This window comes from Pelodiscus sinensis, chromosome 1 (assembly GCF_049634645.1).
Source record: "Pelodiscus sinensis isolate JC-2024 chromosome 1, ASM4963464v1, whole genome shotgun sequence".
NCBI classification, from domain to species: Eukaryota; Metazoa; Chordata; order Testudines; family Trionychidae; genus Pelodiscus; species Pelodiscus sinensis.
In genome coordinates this window covers 56,086,987-56,108,721 of record NC_134711.1, presented here as the reverse complement: position 1 = coordinate 56,108,721, position 21,735 = coordinate 56,086,987, and the positions used below count along the sequence as shown (strand labels likewise).

Below are 21,735 nucleotides of genomic sequence, written 5' to 3'. Positions count from 1 at the left end.
GGAAGCAAATGGAGGAATATGCTGCTGGAGGAAATGAGTGTGGATGGTGAGGGAAAGAGAGCGTGCAGGGAACAGCAAGTGCAGCACCAGGAGAGAGTCTCAATGACCATAGTGGGTGTGATGGACTTCCAGGACAGCTTCATGCACAGGCACCTACTTCAGTCCTTGTGGAACCACCTTCACTCTTCACTGAGGTCCATCACTTCCTCTCCCAGGGGCCCTACAATGCAAGGCATAGGAAGGCCAAGGGCAGCCTCACACTCAACCCCCAAAGATGCATCCCAAAGTAAAAGGCTGTCCTCACAATTGTGACCACACACATATCCCAAGCTCCCACCATGAACTCCTTTTCTGTCCTGCTGTATTCCCTAAATAAAAATGCGTGATTGCTAAACAACAGTCTCTTTATGGCTTGTGTTAAAAGGGGGGCAGTTCACAGGCAAGCACACTGAATGCAGGGGCACCTCATTGAGAGCAACAGGCATGAGACTCAAATCTCTGGCTAGGCACTGTGCCATATAACTTCCCCCCTACTCTCACAAATATTATGGTGCACACGGCAGGCTGCCACCACAATGGGAACGCTGAATTTGCTGAGGTCTAACCTAGTCAGTAGACTGCGGAGCCTTCCCTTTAAATGCCTAAAAGCACATTTTACCACCATTCTGCACTTGCTCAGCCTGTAGTTGAACTGCTCCTCACTCCAGTCCAAGCTGCCCTTGTACTGCTTCATGAATTACCGGACCAAGAGGTAGACTGGGTCACCAAGAATCACAATTGGCATTTCAAAGCCTCCCACATAATTTTCCGGTCTGGAAAAAAGTTCCAGTTTGCAGCTTTCTGAAGAGGCAGGAAATCCTAAAAGTGTATGTGTCCAACCATTACACATTGATGTCAGTGAAATGGCCCTTGTTATCCACCTGCGCCTGCAACTCCATCAAGAAATACCCATTGTGGTCTCTATACTCCGTGGCAAGGTGGTCAGATATCAAGATAGGGATGTGTGTTCCATCTATCCAGGGCTGGCTCTACACACCAGCAAATCAAGCATGTGCTTGGGGCAGCACATTTCCAGAGGCGGCATTTCAAGGTAAGCAGCCATCCCTGGCAATGCCTGGCTCCAAGGTTCCCATGGGTGCTGCTGATTAACACTCCGCAGGAGAAGGCATCACTTACCCGATCTCTTGCACTGCCGTGCCTACATCTTCTAATGCCGCTAAGAGCAGGGAGGATCTGGACCTCCCACGCAGGGCACCCTGGGAAATGCAGCAGAATGAATTTTTTTAAAAGTAAAACAGATTATCCCCTTCCTCGCGCCCACACCCAGACTCCGCCCTCCCGCCGGCCGGCCCGCGTGTGAACGCCCTACCCTGCTTCGCTGGCAACCACCTGGAGGAGCCGCATGCTTGTTGCCATTTGAAGTGGGTCACATGACCTGGCTGTTCCAATGGTTTGGCAGCTGCAGCCCCGTGCAGCACCGAGAGACGGAGGTGCACGCAGAGGGTGGGAAGAAGGGGGTTGAGCCTGCTTTGGGCAGAGAGAGCTCTTCCCCAAGTCAGCTTCCAGCCCCACATCATGGGCCTTGTGTTCCACTGCTTCTACGTCAGCCTCCGACAGCATCTCTCTTGGCTGAGCAGCGGGAGCAGGTGCCGCAGCTTCCCTTTTGCCTCTCAGCCAGGGGTCTCCAGCCTCTTCACACCCAAGATCACGCTGTAAATGTCAGGGAAAGCCAAGATCTACTCCCTCCCTTCCCCAAGACACCCCCGCTTGAGCCCCTGCCCCTGCCCTCTTCACTCCCCTCCTCTCCATGATGTTTGTAATTGTGATTTTGTTAAAATTAAATGAGTACATTAGTAGGAAATTGTTTTATTTCGCTAACTACAAATTTTCTGTTTTCTTTTTTTTTTATTTTAAATGGTCAAAAAAAACAAAACAAAAAAATTGCAAAGTGCAAACGTGTAAAAGCCAACAAAAAAAGTGGTGGTGGGGGGGGGACTTTTTGTTTGGGGTGGCAAAAAACCTGGAGCTGGCCCTGGAGCCATCCACTATGATACCCATGTTTTCCAGAGTCACTACCCTCTGTAGCAGCAGAGTATTGATTGCCTTGGCTATTTGGATCATAATAGCTCCCACTGTAGGTTTTCCCATTAATCAAGCATGCTTCCACAGGGCAATTCCCACTTGCTTCTCCACTATCAGAGCAGGTCTCATTCTGGTATTCTTGCACTTTAGGGTGTGGGAAGTAATTCACAAGCTTCTATGAAGGTGACCTTACGCATGTGAAAGTTTTGCAGCCACTACTGATTGTCCCAGAGGTGCATCATTTTGAAGTCCACCCAGTCTGTGCTTGTCTGATGGCACCAGAACCGGTGTTCCACTGTGTCCAGAGGATTTAATACCAGCAGCATTTGCCAGTCGTTCAGCTCAAGTGCTTCTCAGAAGAGTATGTTCATGGCCTCCCAAGATTTTTCCTCATTCTGGCAAACCCTGGATATGCTCTGTACATACTCCAGCATATGGCAATCATATTAACCATGATGCACCTTCATGCTTTGATGCTTAACAGGATCCACTATAGGTTCCGTGCTTATGCTGCTATAGCTTCTGTGTGGATAAAGAGGAGGGAAAGGGCACGAAGAGACTGTTTGCCATTGCCTGGGGAAGAGGTATAGTATTCTGTGGTGGCCACGTTGGTCAGTAACTCTTAATTTTGTACATTTGTAACATCCATTGGTGTGGTTTCAGTAGGAACACGCTCTCCTGAACATTTCCTGAATGACCAACAGTAGAGAGTATTGCTAAAAAATTCTGTATCAAACTGGGATATTTCCAAACCCAAAGATTCTGTCATAGGTATTTTTAGTAAAATTCAGAGTTGTGGGCAAAAACCCCAAAATTCACAAGAGCCCGGGACCTGTCTCTATTACTAAAAATATCCAGAGCAGGAGGGGAACAGAGCACTGCCAAGGGCTTGCAGCTGTTCCAGCCTTGCTGCTCCTGCGTTAGAGGCTGACCACTCCTGCTCCAGTCCCAGGGGGAGCTGATCCAACACTGTATGTTGCTTTGCAGGTCTAGGCAATTGCTGTCCCAACAGACCTGGGGCCACTGCTCCAGGGCTGCCCACCAGTCAGCTGTTCAGAGTCTCCAAGACTGACCACCAGCAACTGCTCCAGCATCATTGTTCCTGCTGCACAGGCCCATCCAATCCCAGTTGCTGATTCAGCCCTGGGATTTCTGTTCTTGCCCTGTTCTCAAAGAAGGCACAGAGATCCCAGAAAGTCATGGAATCCATGACCAAATGTAACCTTACAAATCATCTAAGGACCGGTGAAAGGCCTAGTTTTATTTTGCCACCTTACTAACACTGTGGAAGAAGAGCAGAATATTGAAGGTGACACTAAGGCCCAGCTCCTGCAATTTTCTCCACTCATTAGATTGCAGCACTGGTGAGGAGCCAGTTGCAGAATCAGGATCAGGGCCTAAAATAAAAGGTGTTGCAAAAGCAGAAAAATCAAAACACGATGACCAAGAGATAAGAAATATGGACAAGAAATAAGAGAATGAGGTTCAGCCTGGAAAAAGGCTAGTAATCCCAAACCAAGATATTCAGGGTAATAGAGCACCAATGCCTAAAAAAACTGAAGTGAGGGTGGACATCCAAATGTTTACAATCCAAAGGATTACAATTTGGAGCTGCTGTTACAGGCAGATGAGGTGATGATCTTGCTACACTTGCCACTGCAAATGATTCTAGACATCTCAGTATCAGAAAAATAGCCACAAATTGGAAGGAATTTAGAAAAGAGCGACAGCAAAGCTAAAAGGGCTAAATTGTCAACAAAAATAAAAAGACTAACTTGAGAGGAAAGGAGAAAGTGATGACTCTCATCAAGTGTTGGAAAGTGTGAACTGCAAGCAATGAAATTGTTTACATTGCTACAAAAGAGGGAGGCTATTCCACTTGTTTTTGTTACAGGAGTCCATGCCATGCAGTGGTCTGTGTCTCCAGTCCAGGAGCATGTAAGCCACTTGCACACACTACCATGACCAGGGACATCTGCCACTGAACCTGTTGCCTACCCCAATGGGCAGGGTTGGGGAGCGGTACAGCCATGCCGGAGAAGCTACCCGCGCAGTATACTGGCTCCTGAAAGTAGAGGCCTGACGTGATGCTGCTTTTGCCTCTGCAGTTCCCAGCAAGGGCCAGCAACAATGTGGATATCTAATGTATATCCACATTTATACCCATAAATCCTGCATCCACACGGGTCTCTAGCTACAAGTCCTTCTCTGACGACCCTTGCTTTTTTGCTGCCTTTTCTGTTTCTATGGTATTTTTCTCTCACACACAGACACATGGCTGCAATCCAATCAATCCCATGCCCCTGTTTTTATTATCAGAATACTGGGGAAACCTCTTGGGCCACACAGCTCACCTATTCCAGTCTTGCCTGTGGAAACTCCTATTGTTTCAACCCTCTATGTTCCATAAAGGGGCTGTACTGCTTCTTACATTTATCCAGCATCAATAAGGTTTGGACATTCTCCAGCATAAAAGGCTAAAACGTATAGTACTTACTCTATTTTTCATTTAAATCCTGCATAATGTCAGCTTTTATGACCAAATCTTGTAGTTATTAGCTAAGCAAAGTTCCTTCTGAAGCCAAGCAGAGTTTCACTGAATAAGAAGCAAGGATTTAGCCTATGGCTATGAGTATGTTATCAAAGAGCAGTTTATATAAATAAATAGCTTAATCCCAAAGCTAAATAAAGAGCACTGATTTAAAAGGAGAAAGTTTCACAAGCAGTTTTTAAGGAAGACAAGATGACTCAGGCTATGTCTAGAATGCAGGCTTCTTTCGGAAGAAGCTTTTCTGGAAGAGATCTTCCAAAAAATCTTCTTCTGAAAGAGAGTGTCAACATTGCCAAAGCGCATCGAAAAAGCAATCTGCTTTTTCAACAGATAGCGTCCACACTGAATGGACACTGTCTCGCATGTAAGCTGTGATTACTATGGGCGGAATGGCCACCAGGACACATGTGCTTTCTCCTCTTTCCTCTTCTTGCGAAAGAACTCCCTGATCCCCATCCACACACCTTTTTCCGAAAGACCTCTTTCGGAAAAAGGCTTCTTCCTCGTAGAAAGAGGTTTACGAATATCGGGAAACCCCCTCAGTTCTTTCTATTTTTTTTCTGAAAGAACACAATTGCAGTGTGGACGTAATTGAAGTTTTCTCGGAAAAAACAGCATTTTCCCAAAAAACCTCTGTACTGTAGACATACCCTCAGAGCACTGGTACTATGAGAGTGTTTTCATCTCTAGGCCTCCTTTCTGAATCCAGCTGTGGTTAGCATTGATCAAAAGTTGTTACAATCTTTCATCTGTCTGATGTCTTATATGGAGTAAATTGTGGGTCTCTGTTTAGTTCTCAACTGGATAACTGCTTTCGTGAAAAAACTGTCAACACAGCTGGCACTAATGAGTGCACGTGTTCAGCAGAGAATGAGGATTGAAGGGGGCAGAGGTAAGGCTACTGTTTCCTTTCTGATAATGGTCCCTCCTGGTCAGGACTGGTGTGGTATTGGGGTATATCCAATGCCTCTGCCCGCACTGGATCATGGAAAAACACTGGGGTTGAAATCCTGGTTCCACTGAAGTCAATGGTAAAACTGCCATTGACTTCACACATCAGAGTCTAGAGTTTCTTTCCTGAGCATTTTAAAAAGGGATAAATGAAGTGCTGCATGTGACAAGGTACCATATATATAGGAAAGGCCTGATTCTGTAAGTGGCTGAGTGCCACCTGCCAAGGTTCCCAGACGCTTCATCTCTATTCTTGGCACTGACCACCAAGCACTGGCGAGCCATCTCAAAGAAAAGACATTATTTTATAATAATAAAAGGCATAGATTTGTATGAAGCCATTTTGAAATCCTCTTATTTTCCACAAGCTATTGTGTTAGTTAGCTAATGTGGACTGCGCTAACTCCACAATACAGATACAAAAGTATGTCATTATGTACATACATTTAAACAGGCAGCATATTGCATTTAACTGTTCTATCATAATAATCTGACCATCTGTAGAAGAGGATAAGCCTATTAGGCAATAATGTACTACACACAGAAATGTCTGGTTACATTCCTCTTTCAGACATGTTTGGCGCCTGGGGTATTAACTTTCAGACTTTGTTTCTTTTTACTGCGTATTCATTCACAGCCCTGTTGCCTACAAATGGGATACATTAGGAAAACAAGCCTTGTTTCTTTTGGTCTTTCTCTGTGCAGTCATATGAAAAGGCAAATCCCAACACTGTGTCAACTAAATGCTCTAACCTAGGAACAGTTCATGTACAATTTTTGTCAGAATTGTCATCCCTGTAAGTTTCCACTTACCAGTGAAAGAATGTTTATGCTGATATAGCAATAAAATAAACAGCATTAAAAAGCATTGTCTCCGATATACAAGAAGAAAGTTATACATACTGAGACACAAAATTAAAGGAAGATAATCATTGTTTGATAAACTTACCCTGGTCTGAAAAAAAACTCATGCCTTTATCAAATTCAAAGCTGTTTCATGTAAATATCAACAAACTGCTATTTTTAAATAAAACAAAAATGAAAAATGTATTCGACAACATGTTATATTAAAATCATTTAAATTGCAGTTATGACCAGAATTCACTGACATCAACCTGACCCACAATCTCTGTAAATGAAGTCCAGAAAAATCTCTCACAGAAAACAGCAATTGCTAAATGCAATAAATTCAATTTCCTAGAAGTCAATAAAGTTTTCATGAGAGATGATAACTCTCCCCTTACATATACAGGCACCATCAATTTGAAATCCACTTAAAAAAACCAGCTGGAAGTAGTTTCATTTATTTCACCTTTCCCTTAGTCTCTCTGCATTTTTTGTTGTTGTTGTTTTTACAGTCTAAGTCAGTGAAGGACAACCTCAGCTAGCGAGTGGACCACATAAGTGGCCCTCCTTCATTTCAGTGGGATGCAAGATTGTTGTAACCAAGACTTTCTCCCAGGATAGGGTAATTTTGCTAACTGTGCTTTTCTGTACCTAGAATTTGAGGGGTGTGCCAAATGAACCATAGGAGCACTTTGATTGGATGCAGGAGTGCATGGCTCTCACAATGTTGTGTGCAGTCAGCAGGCACCTCAAGTCACGTGCCCTTGCTTTAAGTGCATGTCACTTTTGTAATACCAGTAGGGAAAAACCTACATGGATGAACCCCAGCAGACTCTGGAAACCCTAAGCGAGGACAAATGTAAACAAAATGACTTATGGGCTAGAATGCATGCATAGAATCCCAGTGGACCGCAGGTTGTCCACTGATGATCTAAATCCTATAACAAGCTCCACATCGGGTATTAATTTTAATATTCATAAGTTTAAAAAATCAAAATATAAATGTGATGTTTATCTTGCTATTCCTTTACATTTTTACCTGAAAACCTGTTTACAATTTGGTAAAGCTAATAGTAAAACAAGTCAAAATATTTACACAAGTGAGCTCCAACAGCAGGGTGTGATTGCTCATAGGGCATAACCTATAGAACAGGAGTGGCCAACCAGTTAGACACTAAGGGTATGTCTACACTAGCCACCCTAGTTCGAACTAGGGTGGCTAATGTAGTAATTCGAACTTGCAAATGAAGCCCAGAATTAAAATATCCCGGGCTTTGTTTGCATGTTCCCGAGCGCTGCCATTTTTAAATGCCCGGTAGTTTGGACTCCCTGCCCGGGGCTACACGCGGCACGGGCTAGGTAGTTCGAACTAAAGCCCCTAATTCGGACTACCGTTACTCCTCCTGGGACTTAGGGGCTTTAGTTCGAACTACCTAGCCCGTGCCGCATGTAGCTGCAGGCAGGGGGTTCGAACTACCGGACATTTAAAAATGGCAGCACCCGGGAACATGCAAACAAAGCCCGGGATATTTTAATCCCGGCCTTCATTTGCAAGTTCGAATGACTACATTAGCCACCCTAGTTCAAACTAGGGTGTCTAGTGTAGACATACCCTTAGAGCCAAAATAGCTGTGGACAGTAGTGCAAAGAGCCACACACCCCTCCCCCAGAGGCAAGCACCCCCAGCTCCCCTGCTCCAGCCCAATACACCCACCCCTCCCCCAGAGCCAGGCACCGCCAGCCCCCCTCCTCTAACCCAATTTTCCTCCCTCTCCCCCAGAGTCAGGCAGCCCTGATTCTTTTATTCTTTTAGTAACAGCCTGGGTCTCACTGGAGCCACCGCTACCACCGCAGCCATATGCTTCTCCTTCCAGGTGCTGGGGCACGTGTACAAAGCAGCTGTGAGCAGTCTGGGCACGTGGCTCCGAACGACAATTGAGCCCCGTCCCTGAATTCTGGACATTTTTTGTGTTTTAAAAAAGCCGGAAAAATGACACAGATGTATGGTAACCCTAAGAGCTGCATTTCTCTGAGCAAAGAGCCACATGTGGCTCGAGAACCACAGGTTGGCAATCTCTGCTATAGAAGGTTTAAAGATTCATTTGAGTGAAAGACCTCTTGAAAAGCAGAAGTCAGAGTTACTAAAGGTAAGCATGGAGACTTCAAGTCAGGACTTAGGATGTTAAGAGGTGGGTAATTGACTAATCGTGTAGTCGATACAATTTGTATCAACTTAATGATTAGACTATAAGGGCTCTGTTCCAGCTTGCGCCAGTGCAGGAGTTATCCCCGTGCAGGCAGCCTGGCTCCTACTACATTTGAACTGCAGCACTGTTGCGGGGGTAGCTCCTGGACCAGCATGAGTATGGAGAGAGCCAGGACAGCTCTGCTCTTACTACATTTAAAATATAGCTGCCTAGCTCTTACTACATTTAAAATGCAGAGCCAGAGAAATCCTGGACTGGCACAAGCTGGGACTGAGCCAGGCTTGCTTGGTCACAGCTCACATCAGATCTAGCAGCCCCAGTCCACAGGGGGTCCCAGCTTCCTGCTGGGACCCCTTACGAACAGGGGCTGCTGCTGGGGCAGTGTCTACCCACAACCAGACCCAGCCACTGTGAACAGGACCCTTCGCGGCAGCCTCACCCCCTCACCCCATGCTGCTGTCTCAGCAGCAGCCTCTGTTCATGGCCAAGGGATGCTCTGCGGGATGCAGAGCAGCCTCTGCCTGCAGCAATCCTAGGCAGCAGCATGGAGGCAGTAGCATGGAGGGAGGGGGGAAGGCAGCACGGTCTCCTGTTCCCCCTACCCTTGCTGCCTTTGATACAGAAGCAGCAAGGAGGAGGGGAAGGGGAAGCGAGTAGTAGTGCAGACAACTTGACTACCTGATAAGCTTAAGCTTAAGCAATCCGTTTGGCGGGCCAAGGCCCTTTTGCCCACCCCTGCCCTATAAGAACAGTGAGATTGATTCAAGGAGAATCTTTGGGAAAGCCACCACATGGAAAAGACTGAATAGGGAATGGAGGGAAATTGTTGGGGTCATAGAGTCAGAGACGCATGAATGTACATGAATATCTCTGGCCTGCATCTTGTCCCCTTTATTTCTGCACATGCCCCTGATGATCTACAAGCAATGTTCCCTGTAAGCTGGCATGTGTGCAGCTGTGCAGGAGTAATTTAAATGCCACCCACCTGATTAGCAAAGTGCCCAGAGCTAGGTTTTGTGTTTCTACTGGTGGTGCATATTCACACATTCCTCAATGCACATTAAAAAGCATTCCACACATGGATGGAAACAATCCACACATGCATGAAAAAGATTAGAGGGAACATTGTCTACAAGGATAACAGATGGTTTGTCTGGCCTGTTCTGGGCTGGGAGTGACAACCACATTATTCCCATAAAACAATTATGAAAAAAACTCTTCAAGTGGAAGCTCAAATGGATTTCTTTCCCTTTAGCTCCCTCCCAGGATTTACCACACAAAGTCATCATGACCAAAGCCTCATGACAAGAGACCCTGACAGGAAATCTCTCACTTGCCAACTAGTCTGATTATCAGATTAGTGAGAGTGTGGGCAGTATTTTACTCCTGCTTATCCCATACCTGTAAAATAGATATTTGCCGAGGAGCATAGCTTATTGCCCATGTGAAGTGATCAGAATGAGCCATGCTGAGATGGAAGTTAACCAAGAATCAGGCAAATTTATTTCTGATTTTACTAACTGATATAAATTTCACCCTCGATGTCCCATTAACATACTTCTGAAATGAATACACATTTTCCTCTTAGCTTCAGACATTTTCCTCTTAGCTGTTTTAATCCAGATTTCTCTAAGTAGTTAAATGAGAATCCATTTACTTTCTCTTTGGCTGAACACCAACAAACAGCAGCCCTCTGTATTCATTAAATGCTTACTATGGAATACCCAATTGTTTTTACAAGACAGAATTGAGATTTGGGTGCATTTACAGGGAAACCAGAGAGATTAATACTAAGAATGAGCCATACCAAGATTATCTCCAACACCACTAACCAGCAGCAAAGCTTTCTGGTTACTTTATGGGAAGATGGGAGGTTTCCGCTAGGGGATGGGGGACAGGAGGAGAACACTGTTCCTTCTACCACTAATCAAAAAGGCTTTTTAAATGTGAAAGCTCTCTAAGGAAAAGAAGGATGATCTTGTTAAAATACCGGATTAGGACTCCTTAGAACAGGATTCTGCTTTGGGCTCCATCAAAGGCTCCCTCTGTGACCTGGTTTGAGCAAGTCAGACTCTCTGGCTACGTCTAGACTGGTATGATTTTGCAGAAATACTTTTAATGGAAAAGTTTTTCCGTTAAAAGTATTTCCGCAAAAGAACGTCTAGATTGGTCCCAGAGTTATCGTAAGAACGATGCGCTTTTGCGCAAAAGCGCATCTACATTAGCGGGACGCTTTTGCGCAAAAGCAGAAGCCCAGAACCATTTTGAAGAGGGCAAAAGGGCACCAGCCCTTTCCGAGGGTGGGGGCTGGAGCTCCTTTGAGATACGTGCTTAAAGGGATCTCCCCAGACAGCCGTTTCTCTCCTGCTGCGTGCTTTAGGGCCTCTTGCAGGGACTGACAGCCGTAGCAGTTTTGGTGGTTGCCCTCTGTCTTTTTGGACACCACTGCCTTTTGCCTTTTAGTGCCTTTGACTGTTTTTTTTTTCATCTTGCTTGTTTTGTCTGCCATGGAGCCGGGGTGGCCACGTGCCTGCTCTGGCCCCTTCCGGCCATTTTGGAGTGCCTGCAGCTGGTGCTCCAGGCTGGTGCCTTCCTGTTCCAGGACCTGAAGGCGCAGGTCGCTTTGGACTCCCTCACCATGGAGGCCATGGCGTCCCTGTGGCATCCCCACCCCAGCATGGAGAGGCCACTGTGGAGACTGGACACCAGTACGGACTGGTGGGACCAGCTGGTCCTGGGGCAATGGGATGACCAGCAATGGCTCTGGAACTTCCATATGCGAAGGCAGACGTTCCTGAAGCTATGTGCCTGGCTTGCCCCTGCGCTCCAGAGAACCACCACCCGGCTGCGGGCACCCATCCCCATCAACAAGAGGGTCGCCATCGCAGTCTGGAAGCTGGCCACCCCGGACAGCTACCGATCGGTGGCACACCAGTTCGGGGTGGGCAGATCCACTGTCAGTGTCATTGTGATGGAGGTAAGTCCTAGGGGGAGTGGGGTGGGGGGAGGGTGCTGCACTCCATGCCCAGGGGCAACCAAGACTTAAGGCTGGGTCACCCAGGGGTTTGGGCCATCCCTCCCTTGCACAGGCCTGCTGGTGGGGGGGGGCCGTGGGGGGAGGGGGCCCTGGTGTGTGTGTATGCGTGATCATAGAGGGCATCACAGGGGAAGGGCCCAAGGGAGCACACACACCCTGCCTTATGTGATGTGTTCCCCTGTGTTTCTCTGCACCCTTCTGCAGGTCGTCCATGCTATCAACGACATCCTGCTCCTGAGAGTCATCCGCCTCTGCGACGTGGACGCTACGGTGGCCAGCTTCGCTGCCCTTGGGTTCCCCAACTGCGGGGGAGCCCTGGATGCAACCCACATCCCCGTCTGGGCCCCGGAGCATCAAGAGGCCCATTTTATGAACAGGAAGGGGTACTGCTCTATCGTACTCCAGGCCCTCGTGGACCACCATGGCTGCTTCCTGGACGTTTATGCGGGCTGGTCTGGCAGGGCACACAACTCCCGCATCGTACGGAACACTGGCCCGTTTCATAGGCTGGAGGTGGGCACTTACTTCCCCCAGCGGGAGTTTACTGTCAGGGATGTGCCTATGCCCATCTGTGTCATGGGGGACGCGGCCTACCCCCTGCTGCCCTGGCTAATGCGGCCCTTCAAGGGGCGGCTGGACCAGAACTGGGCCCGGTTCAACGACCACCTCAACTGGGCCCACAACCAAGTGGAGTGCGCCTTCGGCCGCTTGAAAGCCCGCTTCCGTTTGCTCACCTGTCTCAAGATGGGTGAGCGGAATGTCACGGAAGTAGTGGCCACGTGCTGCGTGCTCCATAATCTTGCGGAGCGGAGGGGGGAGGCCTTCCTCCCCGCATGGATGGCAGGCCTACGAACAGCCCGACACAGCTGCCATCCGTCAGGCGCACCCGGATGGGGTATGTATCCGGGAGGCCCTGATGGACATGTTCTCCCAGGCCCCATAGTAGGGTCGCCTCGGTCTCCCTTTACAACTCCCTCCCATCCCCTACCCTTCCCCCAACCCTCCCCTTACCTCTCAATAAGCAACAAACACAGTATTTTCTTGAACACAAAAACTTGTACTTTTTATTTACAATGGGGAGAGGGGAGATCTAGGATGGGAGGGGGAGGAGACCTATAACTGGGAGGGGGAGGAACTATTCCTGGGAGGGGTGGCCCCTGCAACTGCTCCTGGGAGGGGCAGACCTACACATGGGGGTTAGGCCGGGTCGGGTCAGGCAGCATGGGGAGGTGGGCAGGAGGGGTAGGGACAGGAGGGGCAGGGACAGGAGCAGGAGAGGCAGGAGCAGGAGGGGCTATTGCAGGATGGGGCAGGGGCAGTGCTAGGGGAGGGATGGCGGGTGCATGGGGCAAGGCCATGCCATAATGGATGGCATGGCCAATGTGTGCAGTGAGGGTGGCTATTGAATCCGCCATGCAGACGCACTGGGCCTGGAAGGAGGTCCAGGCCTCCTGGCGCCACTGTAGGTCCGCCTCCACACGCCGAGTGATGGCTGCCTTGATGCACTCAACAGCCTGCATGTGGCGCCAAAGGAGCTGGTCCCGGTGGCGGAGCCGCCGCCGTGGTGGTTGGGCAGCTGGGGGTGCTGCTGTTGCCACTGCTGCAGAGCTAGAGGGTCCCTGGTTTCTGCTTGGTCCCGCTGCAGGAAACAGAAGAAAGGATGGGTCAGTCAGGCAGCCCGGACACTGTCCCCACACCTCATGCCCTCCACCCCTGAGCCCAGGTGACCCCACAGTAGAGTGGCTTGGGCCCACTCGGTTACCCCCCTTCCCCCCGTGTTGTATGTTTGCATACAGGACCGCCCTTGGAGTAGGGTCCTCCTCCATGTATCAGAACCACCAGTCTGTGTCCTGGCCCCTTGGAGGATGGGAGGGCGCTTGTGTTGTGTTAACCTGTGGAACTCCCTGCTGGTGAAGGCCGTGAGGCTTTGGGCTAATCAATGGTGTTTGACAGGGAGCGAAATGAATCTCCACACAGTGCCTGGGAGCACATCTAGAAGACGTGGTCTGGGCTCTCAGATCCCCATCTCGGGGGATGTCTCCTGGACAGAACCAGGAGAGTGACTGGGGAGGGCACCATCCTTGCAGCAAAACTCAGGCGGCCCTAGGGCCGGCCTGAGCACTTCCCCCCTCCCGCTAGCCCTCACACGCGTAGCCCAGGGACATGTGTGGCCGCAGTGGGGACTTCCCTAGGGGGGCTAGCCAAGGCACCAGGAGCAGGTGAGGGGCTCAGTGGAGGCCATGCTCATGGGGCTGTAATGCTGCGGTTTTCCCAGGAGCAGCTGGCTGTGCCTCACAGACAGGTATGGGACAGTGTGCTGCACCCTTGCGGAGGTGCCTGGGGCCCTGGCTGGTTCCAGTCAGCATCCACCCTCCCCCCCGGATGTGTGTGAGCAGCACGGTCACAGGCATGCCCTGGAGCTGCCTGCTGTGGCCACATGGTTGCACGTGCTGCATATTACCTAATGCTACACAGCCCGTGCAGCTCACATGGCCTGAGTGACGTGCTCTCCCCCTCTCCTTCCCCCCTCTGGGCGCCTGGCTCCGCCCGCTCTCCCTCCCACCCTTGTGAGTGCAAAGTGCAATACTCACTGGTGGATCCTTCCCCAGCTTCCGAGGACGCATGGGACACGTCGAGCTGCGCAGAGGAGGCCTGCAAGGTAGCAGTGCTGGCCTCGTCCTCCGACCCACTGCTGCTGTCTCCTTCCCCCGCCTCGGTGGTACTGGTGACGGGGGGGGGGGCATGCAGGTGTCCACAGGGTCCCTGTGGTGCTGGCTGGTCCAGGATGGCGTGGAGCCATCAGTAGTGAGGGCAGGTGTCGGCTCCTGCCCCCTGGTCCTTTCTGGCCCGGACATAGCCAGGTGCAGTTCTTTCACTTTAGCCTGGACTTGCTCCAGGGTCTGGGCTGGATGTCCCTGCTGGGTGAGCACCTGGGCCATGCGGTGAAATATGTCCGCTTTCCGACGCCGGGAGCGGGTGCTGTGCAGGGTCTCCTTCTGCCAGAGGTCCAGCAGTGCCTCCGGCTCCCCGAGGACCAGGATGGGGCCCTTCTTTTTTAGCCCCTTGCGGCTTCCTGTGCTGGGGGTGCGGGTGCTTGATCCCCCTCTGGAGCTGCTATCGTGGTCTGGGTGGCGTTGAGGACAGCAGGGGCCTCGTGGCAGAGCTGTGGCCAAAGGTCCCTGAAGGGCTTCTGCCTCATGGCCTCAGCAGTCTGGTCTGCCTTTAAGGGGTCTCGGGTTACCAGGAAGCCAGGAGCTGGCTTGCAGCTACGGAGCATCCGAACGGCCACTAGGGCTTTTTTCCGTTTAGCCTGATTTTCTGCAAAACTTTGGGCTTAAACTGCAGCAAGGGAGGTTTAGGTTGGATATTAGGAAAAAGTTCCTAACTGTCAGGATGGTCAAACACTGGAATAAATTGCCCAGGGAGGTTGTGGAATCTCCATCTGTGGAGATATTTAAGAGTAGGTTAGATAAATGTCTACCAGGGATGGTCTAGACAATATTTGGTCCTGCCATAAGGGCAGGGGACAGGACTCGATGATCTCTCGAGGTCCCTTCCAGTTCTAGTATTCTATGATTCTATGATTCTATGAAAACGTCTTAGCTGGCTGTCTACACTGGCCCTCTTGCACAAAATCATTTCCGCGAGAGAGCTTTTTCCTGAACAGGAGCGTAAAAGTATTTGCACAAGAAGCACTGATTTCGGACAGTAGAACGTCAGTGCTCCTGAGCAAAATCAAGCGGCCAGTTTGGACAGGCGGCAAGTTTTTGTGCAAAAGCGACTGCTTTTGCGCACAGTCTTGCCTGTCTAGACGCACCCTCTGTGTGTTTCTGTTCCCCATGTGTAAGTAGGATTGAAAATAATAATTCTGTCCTTGTCACGTCTATTTAGATGCAGAAGAGAAAAAAAACTGTCTGTGTATTGCACGCTAGCAGTCCAATCTTGCTTGGCACAATTTTGAAACAAATAAGCAATAATAATATAATGGCCAGCCAACAAGCTACTGGACAGTTACCTTAATAACTGAGCACTAATAGTCTTTAATTTTCCATCTGTACAACACCCCTGGGCAGGAAAGTGCTGCACATGGAGAACTGAGGCACAGAGACTACAATGCATAGGTGACTGGTCAGGAGAAACCTGGGAGGCCACAGGCCACATGAACCCCCTCCACGCAGGGCCCGTCTCTCCCTGCCCCTTCTCTACACCTCCCTGCACTTGCTCTGATCTCTTTTCACCCTTGCTCCATTCCCGCCTCTTCCCCGCCCCTGCTCCACCTCTTCCCCGAGCCCTGGATACTATCAGATCAGCACTGGGGTCTCCGCCCACCCCCGCACTCACCCGCAGTGGCAGGGGGAAGCAGACATTCTGCCCCTCCACTCCCCAGACATTGTCCCTGCCACAAAGTCATTTGATTAAAATCAATAGAATGTAAGAGCCTAAATACCTCTGTAGATCTGGGCCTAAGTGACTAGCCCAAGATTACATAGTAAGTCTGTGGCAAAGCAAGGGATTGTATAGCAGTCTCCCAAGTACCAGACTAGCACCTTAACCAGTGGGCTTCCTCTCATATTTCAGTCTTCTAATAAGTTAGAAGCTACCTTCTAGGTCAGGGTTTCCCAACCTATGGGTCGGGACCCAAATATAGGTCGCCATTACATTTCAAAAGGGTCGCCAAGTGTCTCCCCAGGTGGCTCTGCCCTTTCCCCCACACCCCACCCCTCCGTTTTTGAATTGCCTTGGGTCACCAAGTCTTCCTGAATTGTCAAAATGGGTCCCCATCTGGAAAAGGTTGGGAACCGCTGTTCTAGGTCATTAGAAGACTGAAAAGATGCAAAGAATTTGGGATTGATCCAATTCCCACTGAGGTCAATGAAAAGATTCCCATCACAACAATGGTCACTACACTGGATCCTGGGAGAGAACCTTGGAAAGTTGCTGTCACCCTTTCCCTCACTGATTGCCAGGAGAGAGACACAGAACAGCAACTAAGCACATTTTTTTTATCCTATTCTTTGATCTCATCACACATCATAGCACGTTTGAACTGAAGACTTTCACAGAAAGCTTGGTCATTGGGAGCAGGCTGGTCTCAGAGAAAATAAAAAGTATTTTAATAGTGAAATTAATTAAACAATTCAGTGTCCTGAATAGGGTAAATGAAAACTTTACTGGAGTGTGGTGATTACATGTGCATTTAATTAAGGGCTGAGAGATGTAAACAATTATGAAAGGGATTATGAAAACATTAATTGTGCTGGCAACCTACATCATTTATATTTGGGTACTTGTATGACATTCTCAGTATTTATTTTTCTAAAGTTGTGTAAGAAACCTTGGTATTTATTCTCATTTCTCTCACATGCACTTGTATACAAGTGTAATTCCTTGAACCTATGTAACCAAGATTCGAATCAAACCCACTGAGCATTAGGGGGCCTGATACAAAAGTCCATTAAAGAAAAATTAGTCTCTCCTTTGTCTTCATTCAGCTTTGGAGCAGGCACTAGGGATGTATGAACCTTAGGGAGCCTGAATTGTGGGATTTTTAAACTGCTTTGGGGGTTGCAAAAGGCATCTGAGTCTCCTAGCTCTTCTACTGTGTAATTTAAATTTGTGGTTTGTTTTATTTCCTGTAAGGATAATTTGATTAAAAATTTAAAAAGCATTTTTTTTAACTAAAGACAGTCATGTGTAATATATTAAGGGTAGAAAAACAGTCCCCATAATCAAGGCTTGGCACAATCTATCCCTAAAGATATATACTTTTAAAATTAGGATTTTTTCTCTCTCTTTGTTCTGCTTCTTTCCTAGAATCTCCCTGTCTTTGTTTTTACTCAGCTTGTTCTCTGTTGCATTTCTGATGCCATTTTCCACAATATATATTTTATCTGCTCCTTCTTTCACAGTCATTCCTAGAATGTGATCCCAATACAGTCTGAGTGTGAATCAAAATTTCTAATCAATGGTATTTCAGCAGGTTTCAAATCTGTCAGAACATTTTAGCCCAAAGCTAATAAGAATAGTTGTTCTTGGATTATTTCCAGCTTTCTCTCTCTTGTGAATTTATCCCCTCTGATGCAAAAGTGTTGCATGCTGAATAGAATAGGGTTCATTCTCATAAAAAAAAATCTTCCATGGATATTTACTCAGATAGAAGTTTAAATTTGCTTTGGTTGTGTTCATAATCCTTTTGTGTTCACTATCCATGAATATGCTGTGAATGAAGTTACTGCCGGGAATGATCATGGAAAACAGCACATTTTTGAATTTGCTTTGGAATAATCCGTACTCCAATAAACATTTACAAAAACTGTCCAGCAAATAATTTTGAGTAACAAATAAATGTGAGAAAACCAAACGCTGTAGTGGACAGATAATTAAGAGAAATAAGAGGCTAAACTGAATAAATGATTCTCAATGAATTATTTCTTCTGTTCAAATATTGAAAAATATTGTTCTTCATTTAAGACTGTGATGAAATAGTTTTAATACAAGCTTTCTTAGCTACTCCCTGTATTAGTCCAGCTTCCAGTGTCACCTTGTATCGAAATTACATTAAGAAAACATTTAAAGCTGATCCCAAATACTATGCCCAATTAAGGCAGGTAATCATGGTGAGCTCTCAAACACCTCATATCCTATCTCCTCTGCCGTCAAACATATTTCTTAATAATATTATCTCTAAGACCAAGATTTTAGTGATTTTAAGTGCCTCAATTGTTCAATGCTAAACTTCAGATACATTAAAGGAACCTTGCAATTCAGTTTAGACATACTCTATGATAGATTTTCCCACTTTCCAATTCCGCTCTCTAGAATTATAATTATTGATATACATAATTTTAATTTACTCTCCAGTGTTTTTATTTTTATAAAAGATTTCTTAACCTATTCAACAATTATTAAAGTACTAAGACTTTATCTTCTAAAGGTTATCTTCATTGAGTCATGGATATTATAGCCTGAGGGAAACAGATGTCCCAAGAGCCACTGGTCTCAGCCTACTTATCTTCCCTAGATCCAGATAGTTTAAAATCCAGGAGCATTATCTGGATAAATTTGTCTTTATAAGATAAACATTGTACAGATAAGCTTTGGAACTTGTAAACAACTGAAATGAAAAAAGGAAGATCTAGAGGAAAGTCAAACTATCTAGTAAAATAGACTTCACCAAGTAGACTTCAAAATAATCTAGCCGGTTTAATTGATTTAGTTTGATGACCCTAGTTCCTCCACCAGCCCTTGTTAAGAAAACTCAGTTTCATGGCAGAAGCAAGCAGCAACAAGGAACCAGCACTCTGATTCCAGAAAAAAAAAAGTGATCAAAGGAAGAGGCCTATGAAAACTAGCTGACAAGACAGCTAGCTGAGAGCTCTGAACAACACTGGTGCCTATCAGCAGTGCACTTTTTATAAATAATAAAGCTTAGATAAAAGGTGCAGTCTCATGTCTGCACCTGCTCCTGAGCCTCTTTTGTGAAGAGGATAGTGGTTTATTTGCTCATTTTATTAGTGTAAAAAACTTGCATTAGCGCATATGATCCGATGATGTAAATGTTCCACTTTGTATAATGCTGTAACTCAGTGGTCCCCAACCATTTGAGGATGCCGGGCGCCAGGGGGCGGGGCCCCCCATAGCTGCCTGGCCGGGGCCCTCTCCAAGGGCCGCACGCCCGGGGCCGGGGCCCCCTCCAAGGGCCGCACGCCCGGGGCCGGGGCTCCATCCATGCACCGCACGCCCAGAGCGCGGGCAGTCTATCCGCGGTGCTCCCGGGGCCGGCGCTCACCGTGCGCCATGCACCCGGGGCCGGCTCCAGCACCGCGCATGCGCCACGTGCCTGGGGCCAGGTCAGCCCTGAGCACTTGGCGGGCGCACGCAAATGCCCCCGCGGGCGCCATGGCGCCCACGGGCACCGTGTTGGGGACCACTGCTGTAACTGCTTTATCACTATGCTGATGAAAATCTTGATTCTCCACCACAATACATATTTTTATGCTTAGATAAGTAAAAGTGCCAGGGACAAATACACTGGTCCCACTGGTGGCCATTTTGGGCAGGTTTAAATGCCCTGTGAAGAAAAGAGAGTTACAAATAGATTTAAGTCTGAGTGGTTTTATTTCATAGACTTAAATGTAGCACAATGGAAATTTTTACATCAACCGAACTTCTCTTGTGAAGATGAGCAGGATTTAGTTCAATTTTTTTTCTTTTTGTTGTATGTGTATGTGAAATAAAAAGAGCCATAGTTAATTTATTCCCTACTTCCTGATTTTTAAAGCACAAGGGGAGACTCATTATTATGTCTCATGGTCAGTCATGCTGATAAGGGGACAACTGTCCCATGACCCTGCAATTCAAAAAGCCCAGGGATTCCTGTCTGACAGTGTTGCTACTGAAGCAGCGGCGGAAGCTCTGGGGCCTTTAAATTGCCTCCAAGTGCTGCATGGCATTCTCCAGCCTGGGAGGGGAGGACTTGCATCACAAGGGCAGTGATAAGGGGTAGCTGACCCGCTTGCCTCTTTCACCTGAGGCCCTACCCCTTCCAAAGGCTCAGAGCTTCCCCTTCCACCTTGCCTAGGAACCTGGCATTTCTGTCAAATTCCCTGCTCATGGTAGGAATCAGGAATGCTAACAATGAACCATGTTCCCATTGTGCTCAGGGCTATACAAATACATGCAGATGGATAAGACAGGTATAGGCTGTAAATGGGTCCAAACCCAAACCACAATTCTGACAAGCCAAAATTTGGAAAATTGTGGGAGCTTTTCCAAACTTTGTACCCTCGGCATATCTCTGGTATTCGATTAGTCTAATCTACATTCTGGAGGTTTGCAAAATCTATGATTACTAATTCTTACTCACTGTCCACTTTGTCCTATCAGATACAAGACACAAAGCAAATAGAAGCTATGTCAAATTAGAGCACCGTAATATACCTCCTAAAGCACAGATTCATATCCCTGGGGATATGAGTACATCAACTCATCTGGTTATTGGCCTAGTTTTACAACAGGCTATGTAAAAAGCACTAGAGAAATCAGTACGAACTACAAATTCATACAGGCAATGACTTGTTTATATTGCTCTATATGCTATATGCTGAACTGTAAGAACATTTATATTCCAAAGTATTTATTTAATAAGTGTACAGTTAAAATGAGAAGGTAAGCAATTATAGTAATAGTGTGCTGGGACATTTTTGTATTTTTATGTCTTATTTTGTAAGCAAGTAATTTTTAAGTGAAATGAAACTTGGGGGTACACAAGACAAATCAGACTCCTGAAAGGGATACAGTATTCTAGAAAGGTTGAGAGCCACTGACCTAAAGTAATACTCAAACTGTAAAAAAAATATGGAAAGCGTATTCCCACATACAATAACTGCAGGCACTGTAGTGTGTCATGCTGAAATGCTATGCTTTCCCTCCACGGTAGTGAAGAAAGGACTGTGACTACAAGCAGTTATGATGAAATAGGAGCTGTAAATTGAGTGAGACATGAAGAACTGGGAAAACAGCATTATGGTATAGTTAAGATTACATACTTTAAACAGCTAATGATTTACAGAGGAAAAGTTAGGAGCCTAAATAGTAATTAAGGAAGCTATTTCCTTTTGAACATTCCACCCATAGTGCCCAGTCTTGGTATAACCATGGTGTAATCTTAAGGGATTATGATTCTTAGGAAGTAAAAGCAAATTACTTTTGGTATAGTAATGGTACAGGCCGACATACTTCTTTATGATCTTATATGAAGTTCTATCTAAAGTTGCCAACCCTCCAGTTTTGCCAAGAGTCTCCCAGAATCAAGCTAGATCTCCCGGATGCTATTGAAGTCAAAACAGAAAATTTTAGGCTGCTAATAGTTCAGCAGCACAGCAGGGTTAAGGGGGTACCTACATCCCTGCAGCCCCTGAAAGGGACCAGAGTTGCCCCCACCCTCAGGACTGACTTTGCAGCGACCATTGGCAGGAATCTTCAGGGAAAGGCAGTGTGCAGAGCCATTTAATATTTTTCCCCTCTCCCCTTGAGCTGAAGGGATATACCAGCCACTTCCA

The 21,735-nt window shown here is 47.2% G+C and overlaps 1 long non-coding RNA gene across 2 annotated transcripts in view; it reads right to left on the bottom strand.

Moving 5' to 3' along the window:
* The window catches only part of LOC112546348 (uncharacterized), a 50,928-nt gene that overhangs the window by 5,505 nt on the left and 23,688 nt on the right, over nucleotides 1-21,735 (bottom strand). For both annotated transcript variants that reach the window (XR_012904317.1, XR_012904316.1), the window contains exon 3: nucleotides 1,177-1,256. This is a non-coding gene — a long non-coding RNA (uncharacterized LOC112546348). The remainder of the gene's footprint in view (nucleotides 1-1,176; nucleotides 1,257-21,735) is intronic.